Below are 11099 nucleotides of genomic sequence, written 5' to 3' on the forward strand. Positions count from 1 at the left end.
GATGGATTTAAAAGAGAGTTAGTTAGAGCTCTGGGGGCTAGCGGAATCAAGGGACATTGGGAGAAGGCAGGCACAGGTTACTGATTGTGGATGGTCAGCCATGATCACAATGAATGGCGGTGCTGACTCGAAGGGCCGAATGGCCTCCTCTGCACCTATTTTCTATGTTTCTATGTTGTATGCTGTATGATCGAGGCTCTCTGATTCCAGAATCTGTGTGATCTACCACTGATACCACACATAGGACATAGACATATCACAGCTTGGCTGCAGCGTTGCTATGGAGATGGGATTCATTGATGTATCACTGAGGGTATTATTTAACGTTACTGCCATTTATCTGCATTTGTCCAATTTAGGGCAGCTTGAAGAAGTTTATTTTACTGAAGTTTTGCAATTTTGGGGGGGGGGTTGCCTGTGCACTGTTGATGCCTTCAATAAACTGACTTGTTCGACAGACTCACCATAGATCTATGAGCTGTTTTATTTTGTGTCTGTGCCTATCGGAGTGAAGTCAGATACAAAGTACAGGTATTGCACAAAATTCCCTCTTACAATAAGTTCATAAGTAACAGGAGTAGAATTAGGATAATTATCCCATCGAGTCCACTCTGCCATTCAATCATGGCCGATTTTGTCTTTCCCTCTCAACCTGACCTCTCCCACTAAACTTTGACACCCTTGGTAATCAACAGCCTGTCAATCTTCTCTTTAAAAATACCCTTTTGACATGGCTTCCACGACCATCTGTGGCAATGTTATAATGTTCAAACTGCAGATGATCTCGGTTTTATTGCTTGCTTTATATATTTATAAATGCCCTAAGCATGTTACGAGCTTCCGTTTGCAATGTTTTAGTAATCTTTAAGTCTGAAAGCATAGTGAAGTGGAGAATTTTTAAGTTTCAGTTTAGGATACCTGATTGAAAAGATAACTTTTTTGTTGTAAGCCTATCAGTTCCGAAAATGATACGTAAGAAGACCATGTAAATGGAGCAGTGTAAATCTGTGTTCAAACAGAGGTAGAAAGGTGTCTGAAGAAGGGTCTTTACCCGAAAAGTCACCCATTCCTTCTCTCCAGAGATGCTGCCTGTCCCGCTGAGTTACTCCAGCATTGTGTGTCTATCTTTGGTGTAAACCAGCGTCTGCAGTTCCATCCTATGTGGTAGAAAGGTAAAGATAAACTCAGTATAAATATTTGTTAAATACCTGTTGGCTAGCCTGGAGAACACACTACATTGCATGGTGACACATATTTTTAAACCCTTTTCAAACCACTATGATCATTTGGACCATTTGTCAAATTTCAAACAGTATTAATAATGTGATGTTTTTGGACTCTAATATTTATGAATAGATTGATTTACATTGAAGTAATTATTTCTGGATGAAAATTAAACTTCAGAGTAAAACTATTTGCTGTTGTACCAGGGAGTACAGCTTGCAGCCCAGCGGTATGAACATTGACTTCTCCAACTTTAGATAGTTCCTCTGTCCCTCTCTTCCCCTCCCTCTTCCCAGTTCTCCCTCTGTCTTCCTGTCTCCACCTATATCCTTCCTTTGTCCCGCCCCCCTGACATCAGTCTGAAGAAGGGTCTCGACCCGAAACGTCACCCATTCCTTCTCTCCCGAGATGCTGCCTGACCTGCTGAGTTACTCCAGCATTTTGTGAATAAATACCTTCGATTTGTACCAGCATCTGCAGTTATTTTCTTACACTTAAATACCTTGGAGTGTAGCTGGACAGTAGACTGGACTGGTCCACGTACGCTGAGACCCTGTACCAGAAGGGACAGAGCCGGCTGTACTGTTTGAGAAGGCTCCGTTCCTTCAACATCTGCAGTAAGATGCTGCAGATGTTCTACCAAGCGGTTGTGTTGGGGCAGCAGGGCAAAGGTTGCAGACACCAACAGGATCCTCAAACTGCGGAGCATCTTGGACAATACAGCTCACCCCCTCCATGACACACTGGTCAACCTGAGGAGCACCTTCAGCTACAGACTGGTCCCACCAAGATGCAGCACAGAACGCCACAGGACATCCTTGTGCAACTGTGCAACTCCTCCTCCTTCTGTCGTGGGGTAGACTGATTCCCCCCCCCCCCCAATCCTTCCCACTAGTCACTTTAATTTCATATTTCATGTAGTTTGTGTTTTTATGACTGTTGGCAGATCAGTTTCCCTCCTGGGATAAATAAAGTTCTATTGTGTTGCATCGTGTTGTATTTAAACCTTGCAATATCTCACTGCATTTTTTAAAACAGATTTTACACGTAAGAAAGTTGCCAAACATAATTGTTGGTATCGAGCTGCAAACCTACAGGAGTTCACAAGTGGCTTCACAATAAACAATGCAAAGGGAAAGACAATTGACTCGTGTAAGTAAATATGCAGATGATACTAAGATAGGTGGAGTAGTTGATAGTGAGGTAGATTTTCAAAGTCTACAGAGAGACTTGGGCCTTTTGGAAGGGTGGGCTGAAAGATGGCAGATGGAGTTTAATGCTGATAAGTGTGAGGTGCTGCATTTTGGCAGGACAAATCAAAATAGGACGTACAGGGTAAATGGTAGGGAATTGAGGAATGCAGTGGAACAGAGGGATCTGGGAATAACTGTGCATTGTTCCCTGAAGGTGGAATCTCATGTGGATAGGGTGGTGAAGAAGGCGTTTGGTATGCTTGCCTTTATAAATCAGAGCATCGAGTATAGAAGTTGGGATGTAATGTTGAAATTGTACAGGGCATTGGTGAGGCCGAATCTGGAGTATGGTGTGCAGTTCTGGTCGCCAAATTATAGGAAGGATGTCGACAAAATGGAGAGGGTACAGAGGAGATTTACTAGAATGTTGCCTGGGTTTCAGCACTTGGGCTACAGAGAGAGGTTGAACAGGTTGGGTCTTTATTCTTTGGAGCGTAGAAGGTTGAGGGGGGACTTGATAGAGGTTTTTAAAATTTTGAGAGGGACGGACAGAGTTGACGTGGGTAGGCTTTTCCCTTTGAGAGTGGGGAAGATTCCAACAAGGGGACATAACTTCAGAATTGAGGGACAAAGGTTTAGGGGTAACATGAGGGGGAACTTCTTTACTCAGAGGGTTGTGGCTGTATGGAATGGGCTTCCGGTGGAAGTGGTGGAGGCTGGCTCGATTTTATTATTTAAGAGTAAATTGGATAGGTATATGGATAGGAGGGGATTGGAGGGTTATGGTCTGAGTGCAGGTAGATGAGACTAGGTCAGGGAGAATGGTCGGCGTGGACTGGCAGGGCCGGACAGGCCTGTTTCCATGCTGTAGTTGTTATATGTTATATGTTATATGTTAAGTGCAGGCAGCCAATACCAAGCAGCCGATCTGGAGGCACTTGTGGAAAAATCTGACCTGCTATTTTTCTACATTTTATTCCATCTCACATCCTCACACACCTTACTAATCCCCATTAAAGTCTCTTAGCTTTATCATTGCAACCCAGCCTTTTAATCATCAATAACTTGGATACATTACACGTGCTTCACATCTTGAAACATAGAAACATAGGAGGAGGCCATTCAGCCCTTCGAGCCAGCACCGCCATTCATTTTGATCATGGCTGATCATCCACAATCAGTAACCCGTGCCTGCCTTATCCCCATACCCTTAGATTCCGCTAGCCCCTAGAGCTCTATCCAACTCTCTTTTAAATTCATCCAGTGAATTGGCCTCCACTGCCCTCTATGGCAGAGAATTCCACAAATTCACAACTCTCTGGGTGAAAAAGTCTTTTCTCATGTCATTTTTAACCATTGATCCAAACCATTGATACAGACGGTGACCAAAGGACTCCTGCACCATCTGCCATTCACAGCCTCACAACCTGCAAAAGGGCCTCATTAGTCCTATCTTGTCTTTTGTCCAATAACTAACACATAATTCATGCCTGTGCATGTCCCTTAATATTGTGTGTCTAATTTTACTTAATAACCACTTGAGCGGCACCATTTTGAAGACACCTGAAAGTCCAAATACAGAAGCTCCACTAATCCATTCCACTAAAGCTCTACTTTATCTGCTCTGCGATTTACAACCTCAAAAAATATCTCAAACATGACTTCCCTGAAGAAGGGTCTTGACCCAAAACGTCACCTATTCCTTTTCTCCAGAGGTGCTGCCTGTTCCACTGAGTTGCTCCAACTTTCTGTGTCTTTCTTTAGAAAATACCAACTGGATTGAGAAGAATCAATGTGAATTTATGAAAGGGAAGTCATGTTTGACATTTTGTATGAGGCTGTAAATCGTAGATCAGATAAAGGGGTAATTAGTGGATCTGATGTATTTGGACTTTCAGATGCCTAGTGCACAGGCATCAATTGAGGGTTAGTTCATGGACACAAGACAAGATAGGACTAATGAGGCACTTTTGCAGGTTGTGAGGCTGTGAATGGCAGATGGTGCAGCGGTCAGCTGGTCATCGTCTGTATCAATGGTTTGGATATGGGAAGCGGGTGGAATGTATCCAAGTTATTGGTGGTTAAAAGGCTGGGTTGCAATGAAGAAGCTAAGAGACTTTAATGGGAATTAGTAAGGTATGTGCCTTCACTAAGGAAGACACAAACAATCTCCCAGATGTACTGGAGGACAGAGGATCTAGGGGGGTAGAGGAACTGAAAGATATTTGCATTAGGTGAGAAATAGTATTGGATAGACTGATGGGACTGAAGGTTGATAAATCCCCAGGGCCTGATGGTCTGTATCCTAGGGTCCTCAGGGAGGTGGCTCTAGAAATAGTGGACGCATCGGTGATCATTTTCCAATGTTCAATAGATTCAGGATCAGTTCCTGTGGATTGGAGGATAGCTAATGTTATCCCACTTTTCAAGAAAGGAGCGAGAGAGAAAATGGGGAATTATAGACCAGTTAGCCTGACATCGGTGGTGGGGAAGATGCTGGAGTCAATTATTAAAGAGGTAATAACGGTGCATTTGGATAGCAGTAAAAGGATGTCCAAATCAGCATGGATCTAGACTTTCAGAAGGCCTTTGATAAGGTCCCACATGGGAGGTTGGTGAGCAAAATTAGAGCACATGGTGTTGGGGGTAGAGTCTTGACATAGGTACAGAATTGGTTGGCAGACAGGAAGCAAAGAGTAGGAGTAAACGGGTCCTTTTCAGAATGGCAGGAAGTGGCGGGTGGAGTGCCGCAAGGATTGGTGTTGGGGCTGCAACTGTTTACCATATATATTAATGATTTGAAGGAAGGAATTAGAAGTAACACTAGCAAGTTTGCAGGTAACACAAAGCTGGGTGGCAGTGTAAACTGTGAAGAGGATGTTAGGGGGTTGCAGGGTGACCTGGACAGGTTGAGTGAGTGGGCAGATGCGTGGCAGATGCAGTATAATATAGATAAATGTGAGGTTGTCCACTTTGGCGGCAAAAACAAGGAGGCAGATTATTATCTCAATGGTGTCAGGTTAGGTAAGGGGGAAGTGCAGCGAGACCTGGGTGTCCTTGTACACCAGTCACTGAAAGTTAGCGTGCAGGTACAGCAGGCAGTGAAGAAAGCTAATGGCATGTTGGCCTTCATAACGAGAGGATTTCAGTATAGGAGTAAAGAGGTTCTTCTGCAGTCACTCCACTATCATGGAGCCTCACCCGCTGCCGCACAATCTCCTGTCCGCACCCCTGACTATTGTTGCCCACCACTACGGCTCTGCCTGACGTTACCCTTCCCTGTTCAGCCTCAGCACCAGCGATGGTGCCTGCGTCTGCCTGCTTCTGCTGCTCAACCCTGATCTGTCATCCTCACCACAGCACCCAAGATGGTGTACCTTGAAGAGGTACAAGCACAGGGGTCACCTACACTCCATGTCCATTCCCCTTCCTTGTGGTCACCCACCTCCTCTCTTCCTTGACCTTGGGCATTGATAACCTTGTGATAAGTTGAGCAGGCTGGGCCTCTATTCCATGGAGCGCAGGAGGATGAGAGGAGATCTTATAGAGGTGCACAAAATCACGAGAGGAATAGATCGGGTAGATGCACAGAGTCTTTTTACCCAGAGTAGGGGAATCGAGGACTAGAGGACATAGGTTCAAGGTGAAGGGGAAAAGATGTAATAGGAATCCGAGGGGTAACTTTTTCACACAGAGGGTGGCGGGTGTACGGAACAAGCTGCCAGAGGAGGAAGTTGAGGCTGGGACTATCCCATCGTTTAAGAAACAGTTGGACATGTACACGGATAGGACAGGTTTGGAAGTTTATGGGCCAAGCGCAGGCAAGTGGGACTAGTGTAGCTGGGACATTGTTGGCCGGAGTGGGTGAGTTGGGCCGAAGGGCCTGTTTCCACACTGTATCACTCTATGATTCTATGACTCTAAGTCCTGTCCAGGAAGCTCTCATTCTCCCAGATGGTCCTGAGGTCTTCCAGCTGTTGCCCAGTTCCCTACTTGGGCCTGTAAAGAAGGGCACCTGGACACCATTCCCACGGGAGTAGTGATCAGGGACACCGGAAGTTCCAGTGAGTTCCCACTTCCTGCATGAGGAACAATGCACCAGCTTTGCTTGCCATCACCACTGCAACTGAACCAAGACAGAGTCATTACAGAATCATGAGTCTCACACACGAACGGACTGCAGGAATAAAGGCATAGACTATTTTCCAAAACTAAGAGAGACTATTACGAAATCGGAGGTGCAAAGGGAATTGGGCGTTCTGATGCAGGATTCCCAAAAGGTTCATTTGCAATTTTGGTAGTACGGATGGCAAAGACATTTATTTTGGGAGGACGAGAATGTAAAATTAGGGATGTAATGCTGAGGCTTTCTAAGGTGCTGGCCAGGTCGCATTTGGAGGACTGTGAACCCAGGGAATGAACAGGTTAATGCATGAAGGGCGTTTGACAGCACTGGGCCTGTACTCGCTGGAGTTTAGAAGGATGAGGGGGGACCTCGTTGAAACTTACCGAATAATGAAAGGAGTGGATAGAGAAGATGCGGAGAGGATGTTTCCACTAGCGGGAACGTTTGGTACCTGAAGGCACAGCCTCACAATAAAAGGACTTACCTTTAGAAAGGAAATGAGGAGGAATTTCTTTAATCAGAGGGTGGTGAATCTGTAGAATTCATTGCCACAGATAGCTGTGGAGGCCAGGTCATTGGATATTTTCTAGGCAGAGATTAACAGATTCTTGATTAGTGCGGGTGTCAAAGGTTATGGGGAGAAGGCAGGAGAATGGGATTGAGAGGGAGAGATAGATCAGCCATGTTTGTATGGCGGAGTAGACTTGATGGGGCAAATGGCCGAATTCTGCTCCTATGACATGAACATGAACATGAACTTATGAACTGAACCTTATACTCCAATCTGCCTCTGATAGCCTCCTTGCCTCGACCTCCTCGCCGAGGACTCTGAGCCAAAGACTCGCACTTGACCTCCACATAGTTCTCTTGTACCAAAGACTCGCACTTGATCTCAAACGCAGCCCCACTCTCTCCCCACTCAGCCACTCCCAATAGGCCTCCCCGCTGCACCTTGCTAATTAGCCACTCCATTGGCCAATTTGGATGCCCCAACCAATGAATGTGCTTGCTGCTCAAAGCTGCCACTCCTGTGTTGACCTGCGATTGACTTGCCCAGAGCATTCAAGAGAGAGCTGGATAGAGCTCTTAAGGATAGCAGAGTCAGGGGGTATGGGGAGAAGGCAGGAGCGGGGTACTGATTGAGAATGATCAGCCATGATCACATTGAATGGTGGTGCTGGCTCGAAGGGCTGAATGGCCTCCTCCTGCACCTATTGTCTATTGTCTATCATGGATTTCCTTTTGAAAGTTCCCGGGACCTGCACTGACCTGAGATTCACCTGCTGCAACCAATCAACGGGCCTGCTGCATTTCAGCTACTGCTCCTGCTCCCACCTGCACCTGGCTTGTCCCACCTGCACCTGGCTTGTCCCACCTGCACCTGGCGTGTCCCACCTGCACTTGTCTTGTCCCACCTGCACTTGTCTTGTCCCACCTGCACCTGTCTTGTCCCACCTGCACCTGTCTTGTCCCACCTGCACGTGGCTTGTCCCACCTGCACTTGTCTTGTTCCACCTGCACTTGGCTTGTCCCACCTGCACTTGTCTTGTTCCACCTGCACCTGGCTTGTCCCACCTGCACCTGGCTTGTCCCACCTGCACCTGGCTTGTCCCACCTGCACGTGTCTTGTCCCACCTGCACTTGTCTTGTCCCACCTGCACTTGTCTTGTCCCACCTGCACTTGTCTTGTCCCACCTGCACCTGGCTTGTCCCACCTGCACCTGGCTTGTCCCACCTGCACCTGGCTTGTCCCACCTGCACCTGGCTTCTCCCACCGGCACGTGTCTTGTCCCACCTGCACCTGGCTTGTCCCACCTGCACCTGGCTTGTCCCACCTGCACCTGTCTTGTCCCACCTGCACGTGTCTTGTCCCACCTGCACCTGTCTTGTCCCACCTGCACCTGACTTGTCCCACCTGCACTTTGCTTGTCCCACCTGCACCTGGCTTGTCCCACCTGCACTTGTCTTGTTCCACCTGCACGTGTCTTGTCCCACCTGCACCTGGCTTGTCCCACCTGCACCTGGCTTGTCCCACCTGCACCTGGCTTGTCCCACCTGCACCTGGCTTGTCCCACCTGCACCTGGCTTGCTGACTGCCAGGTGTCCAACAGTGTAATACTGAGCTGCTTAGCACCGTAGCTGTGGGTGTATAGCTGAGACTGTCACCTCCTATGAGGAAGTCTAGATTTTCCTACAACAGCTTGTGAGGCGAGGTGCTATTTTCTTTGATATTGTACAGCTCCCCCTTTGCACATATCAACATGGCCAAGTAACGCACAACAAACAGCCCTGTGATTTTCATTTGTTAGCTGCTCATCCTGTGTTGGTGCTAGTGCTGAACATGAAGTCAGCTGCCTGTGATTTTTCCACATACTTACACAATTTCCTCTGTGATCAGGGCGACTCTGTTCAGCCATCTGGGAGGTCCAGATCAGCACTGCCCTCTAGTGTAGAAAAAGGGAAAAACAATTGATATTTCTTTTATACCTTCTGTTCTTCACTTTGAATCCCTGACTCTTGTCCCTGAGTGTGCATTAAACTGTTGCTTCAGTGTGACTTCGACTTAATTTAGAGACACAGAGTTAGAGAGCAGCAACTCTTCCACGCGACCAAGATGCCCCATCTGAACTCATCCCATGTGCTTGTGTTTGGTCCATCTTCCACTACAACTGTGTTATCCATGCAGCTGTACAAAAGTCTTTGAAATGTTGTTAATCTACCTGCCTCAACCACCTCCTCTGACAGATCGTTCCATAGACCCACTACCCTCTGTTTGAGAAAGTTGTTCCCCCGTTTCCTGTTAAATCTTGCCTCTCTCACCTTAAACCTGTGCCCTCTGGTTCTTGATTCCCCTACCCTGGGAAAATGACTCTGTACATCTAGCCCCCGGGACCAACAACAGGCTGCAGCTCCACCTGGCCCACACACACCGCGCTGGGCCCACACACACCGCGCTGGGCCCACACACACCGCGCTGGGCCCACACACACCGCGCTGGGCCCACACACACCGCGCTGGGCCCACACACACCGCGCTGGGCCCACACACACCGCGCTGGGCCCACACACACCGCGCTGGGCCCACACACACCGCGCTGGGCCCACACACACCGCGCTGGGCCCACACACACCGCGCTGGGCCCACACACACCGCGCTGGGCCCACACACACCGCGCTGGGCCCACACACACCGCGCTGGGCCCACACACACCGCGCTGGGCCCACACACGCCGCGCTGGGCCCACAGCCCACACACACCGCGCTGGGCCCACACACACCGCGCTGGGCCCACACACACCGCGCTGGGCCCACAGCCCCCACCAGACAGAGCCCCTCAGCACTGCTGGGTCCTACTGCCCACCCTCTACTACAGGTGACTGCAGCAGGGGTTCCACTGGGTCTCCCCCTTCCCCCTCCAGCCAGGTGACCCCCAGTACTCCCCACATCGGTCCGCATGCCCCCCTCTGCCCAGCTAACCCACCACCCCCCCACCATACATCCCCTCCCTCTCCACCTGCCCCCCTGCCTCCATCCGACCCCAACCCCCACCATTGCCGGGTGTTCACCATCCCCCCTGACCTCCCCCTTTCAGACACCGAACTAGAACTTTTTATCTCAAACTGCCGACGTGACATCAGCCGCCTCCAATTTTCCACTCCCCTGACTAACTCCAACCTCTCCCCTCCTGAACGTGCAGCCCTCCACTCACTCCGCAACAACCCGGACTTAGTCATCAAACCCGCTGACAAGGGAGGGGCTGTGGTAGTCTGGCATGCTGACCTCTACTGCACCGAGGCCAGACGACAACTATCAGACACCTCTTCCTACCTATCCCTGGACCATGACCCCACCGATAAACACCAGACCTTTATCAGCAGCACCATCACGGACCTCACCAGCTCCGGCGATCTACCCCTCAGTGCCTCCAATCTCATAGTTCCCCAGCCCCGCACGGCCCGATTCTACCTCCTACCCAAAATCCATAAACACAACTGTCCCGGCAGACCCATTGTCTCTGCCTGCTCATGCCCGACCGAACTTATCTCTACCTACCTCAACTCCATCCTATCCCCCCTGGTTAAATCCCTCCCCACCTACGTCCAAGACACCTCACACGCTCTCCATCTCCTGGATAACTTCCGGTTCCCAGGCCCCCACTCCCTCATTTTCACCATGGATGTCCAGTCACTCTACACCTCCATCCCCCACAAGGATGGTCTTGAAGCCCTCCGTTTCTTCCTCGACCGTAGAACCAGCCAATCCCCATCGACCAACACTCTCCTCCGCCTAAGAGAGCTGGTTCTTACCCTCAACAACTTCTCCTTTGGCTCCTCCCACTTCCTCCAAACCAGAGGCGTAGCTATGGGCACTCGCATGGGCCCTAGCTACGCCTGCCTCTTTGTCGGGTACATCGAACAATCCCTGTTCCAGACGTACACTGGCCCCATCCCCGAACTCTACCTCCGCTACATCGACGACTGCATTGGTGCTACCTCTTGCACCCATGCAGAACTCACTGACTTCATACACTTCACCTCCAATTTCCATCCTGCCCTT

The sequence above is a fragment of the Rhinoraja longicauda genome, chromosome 17 (assembly GCF_053455715.1).
Source record: "Rhinoraja longicauda isolate Sanriku21f chromosome 17, sRhiLon1.1, whole genome shotgun sequence".
Taxonomy (NCBI): Eukaryota; Metazoa; Chordata; class Chondrichthyes; order Rajiformes; family Arhynchobatidae; genus Rhinoraja; species Rhinoraja longicauda.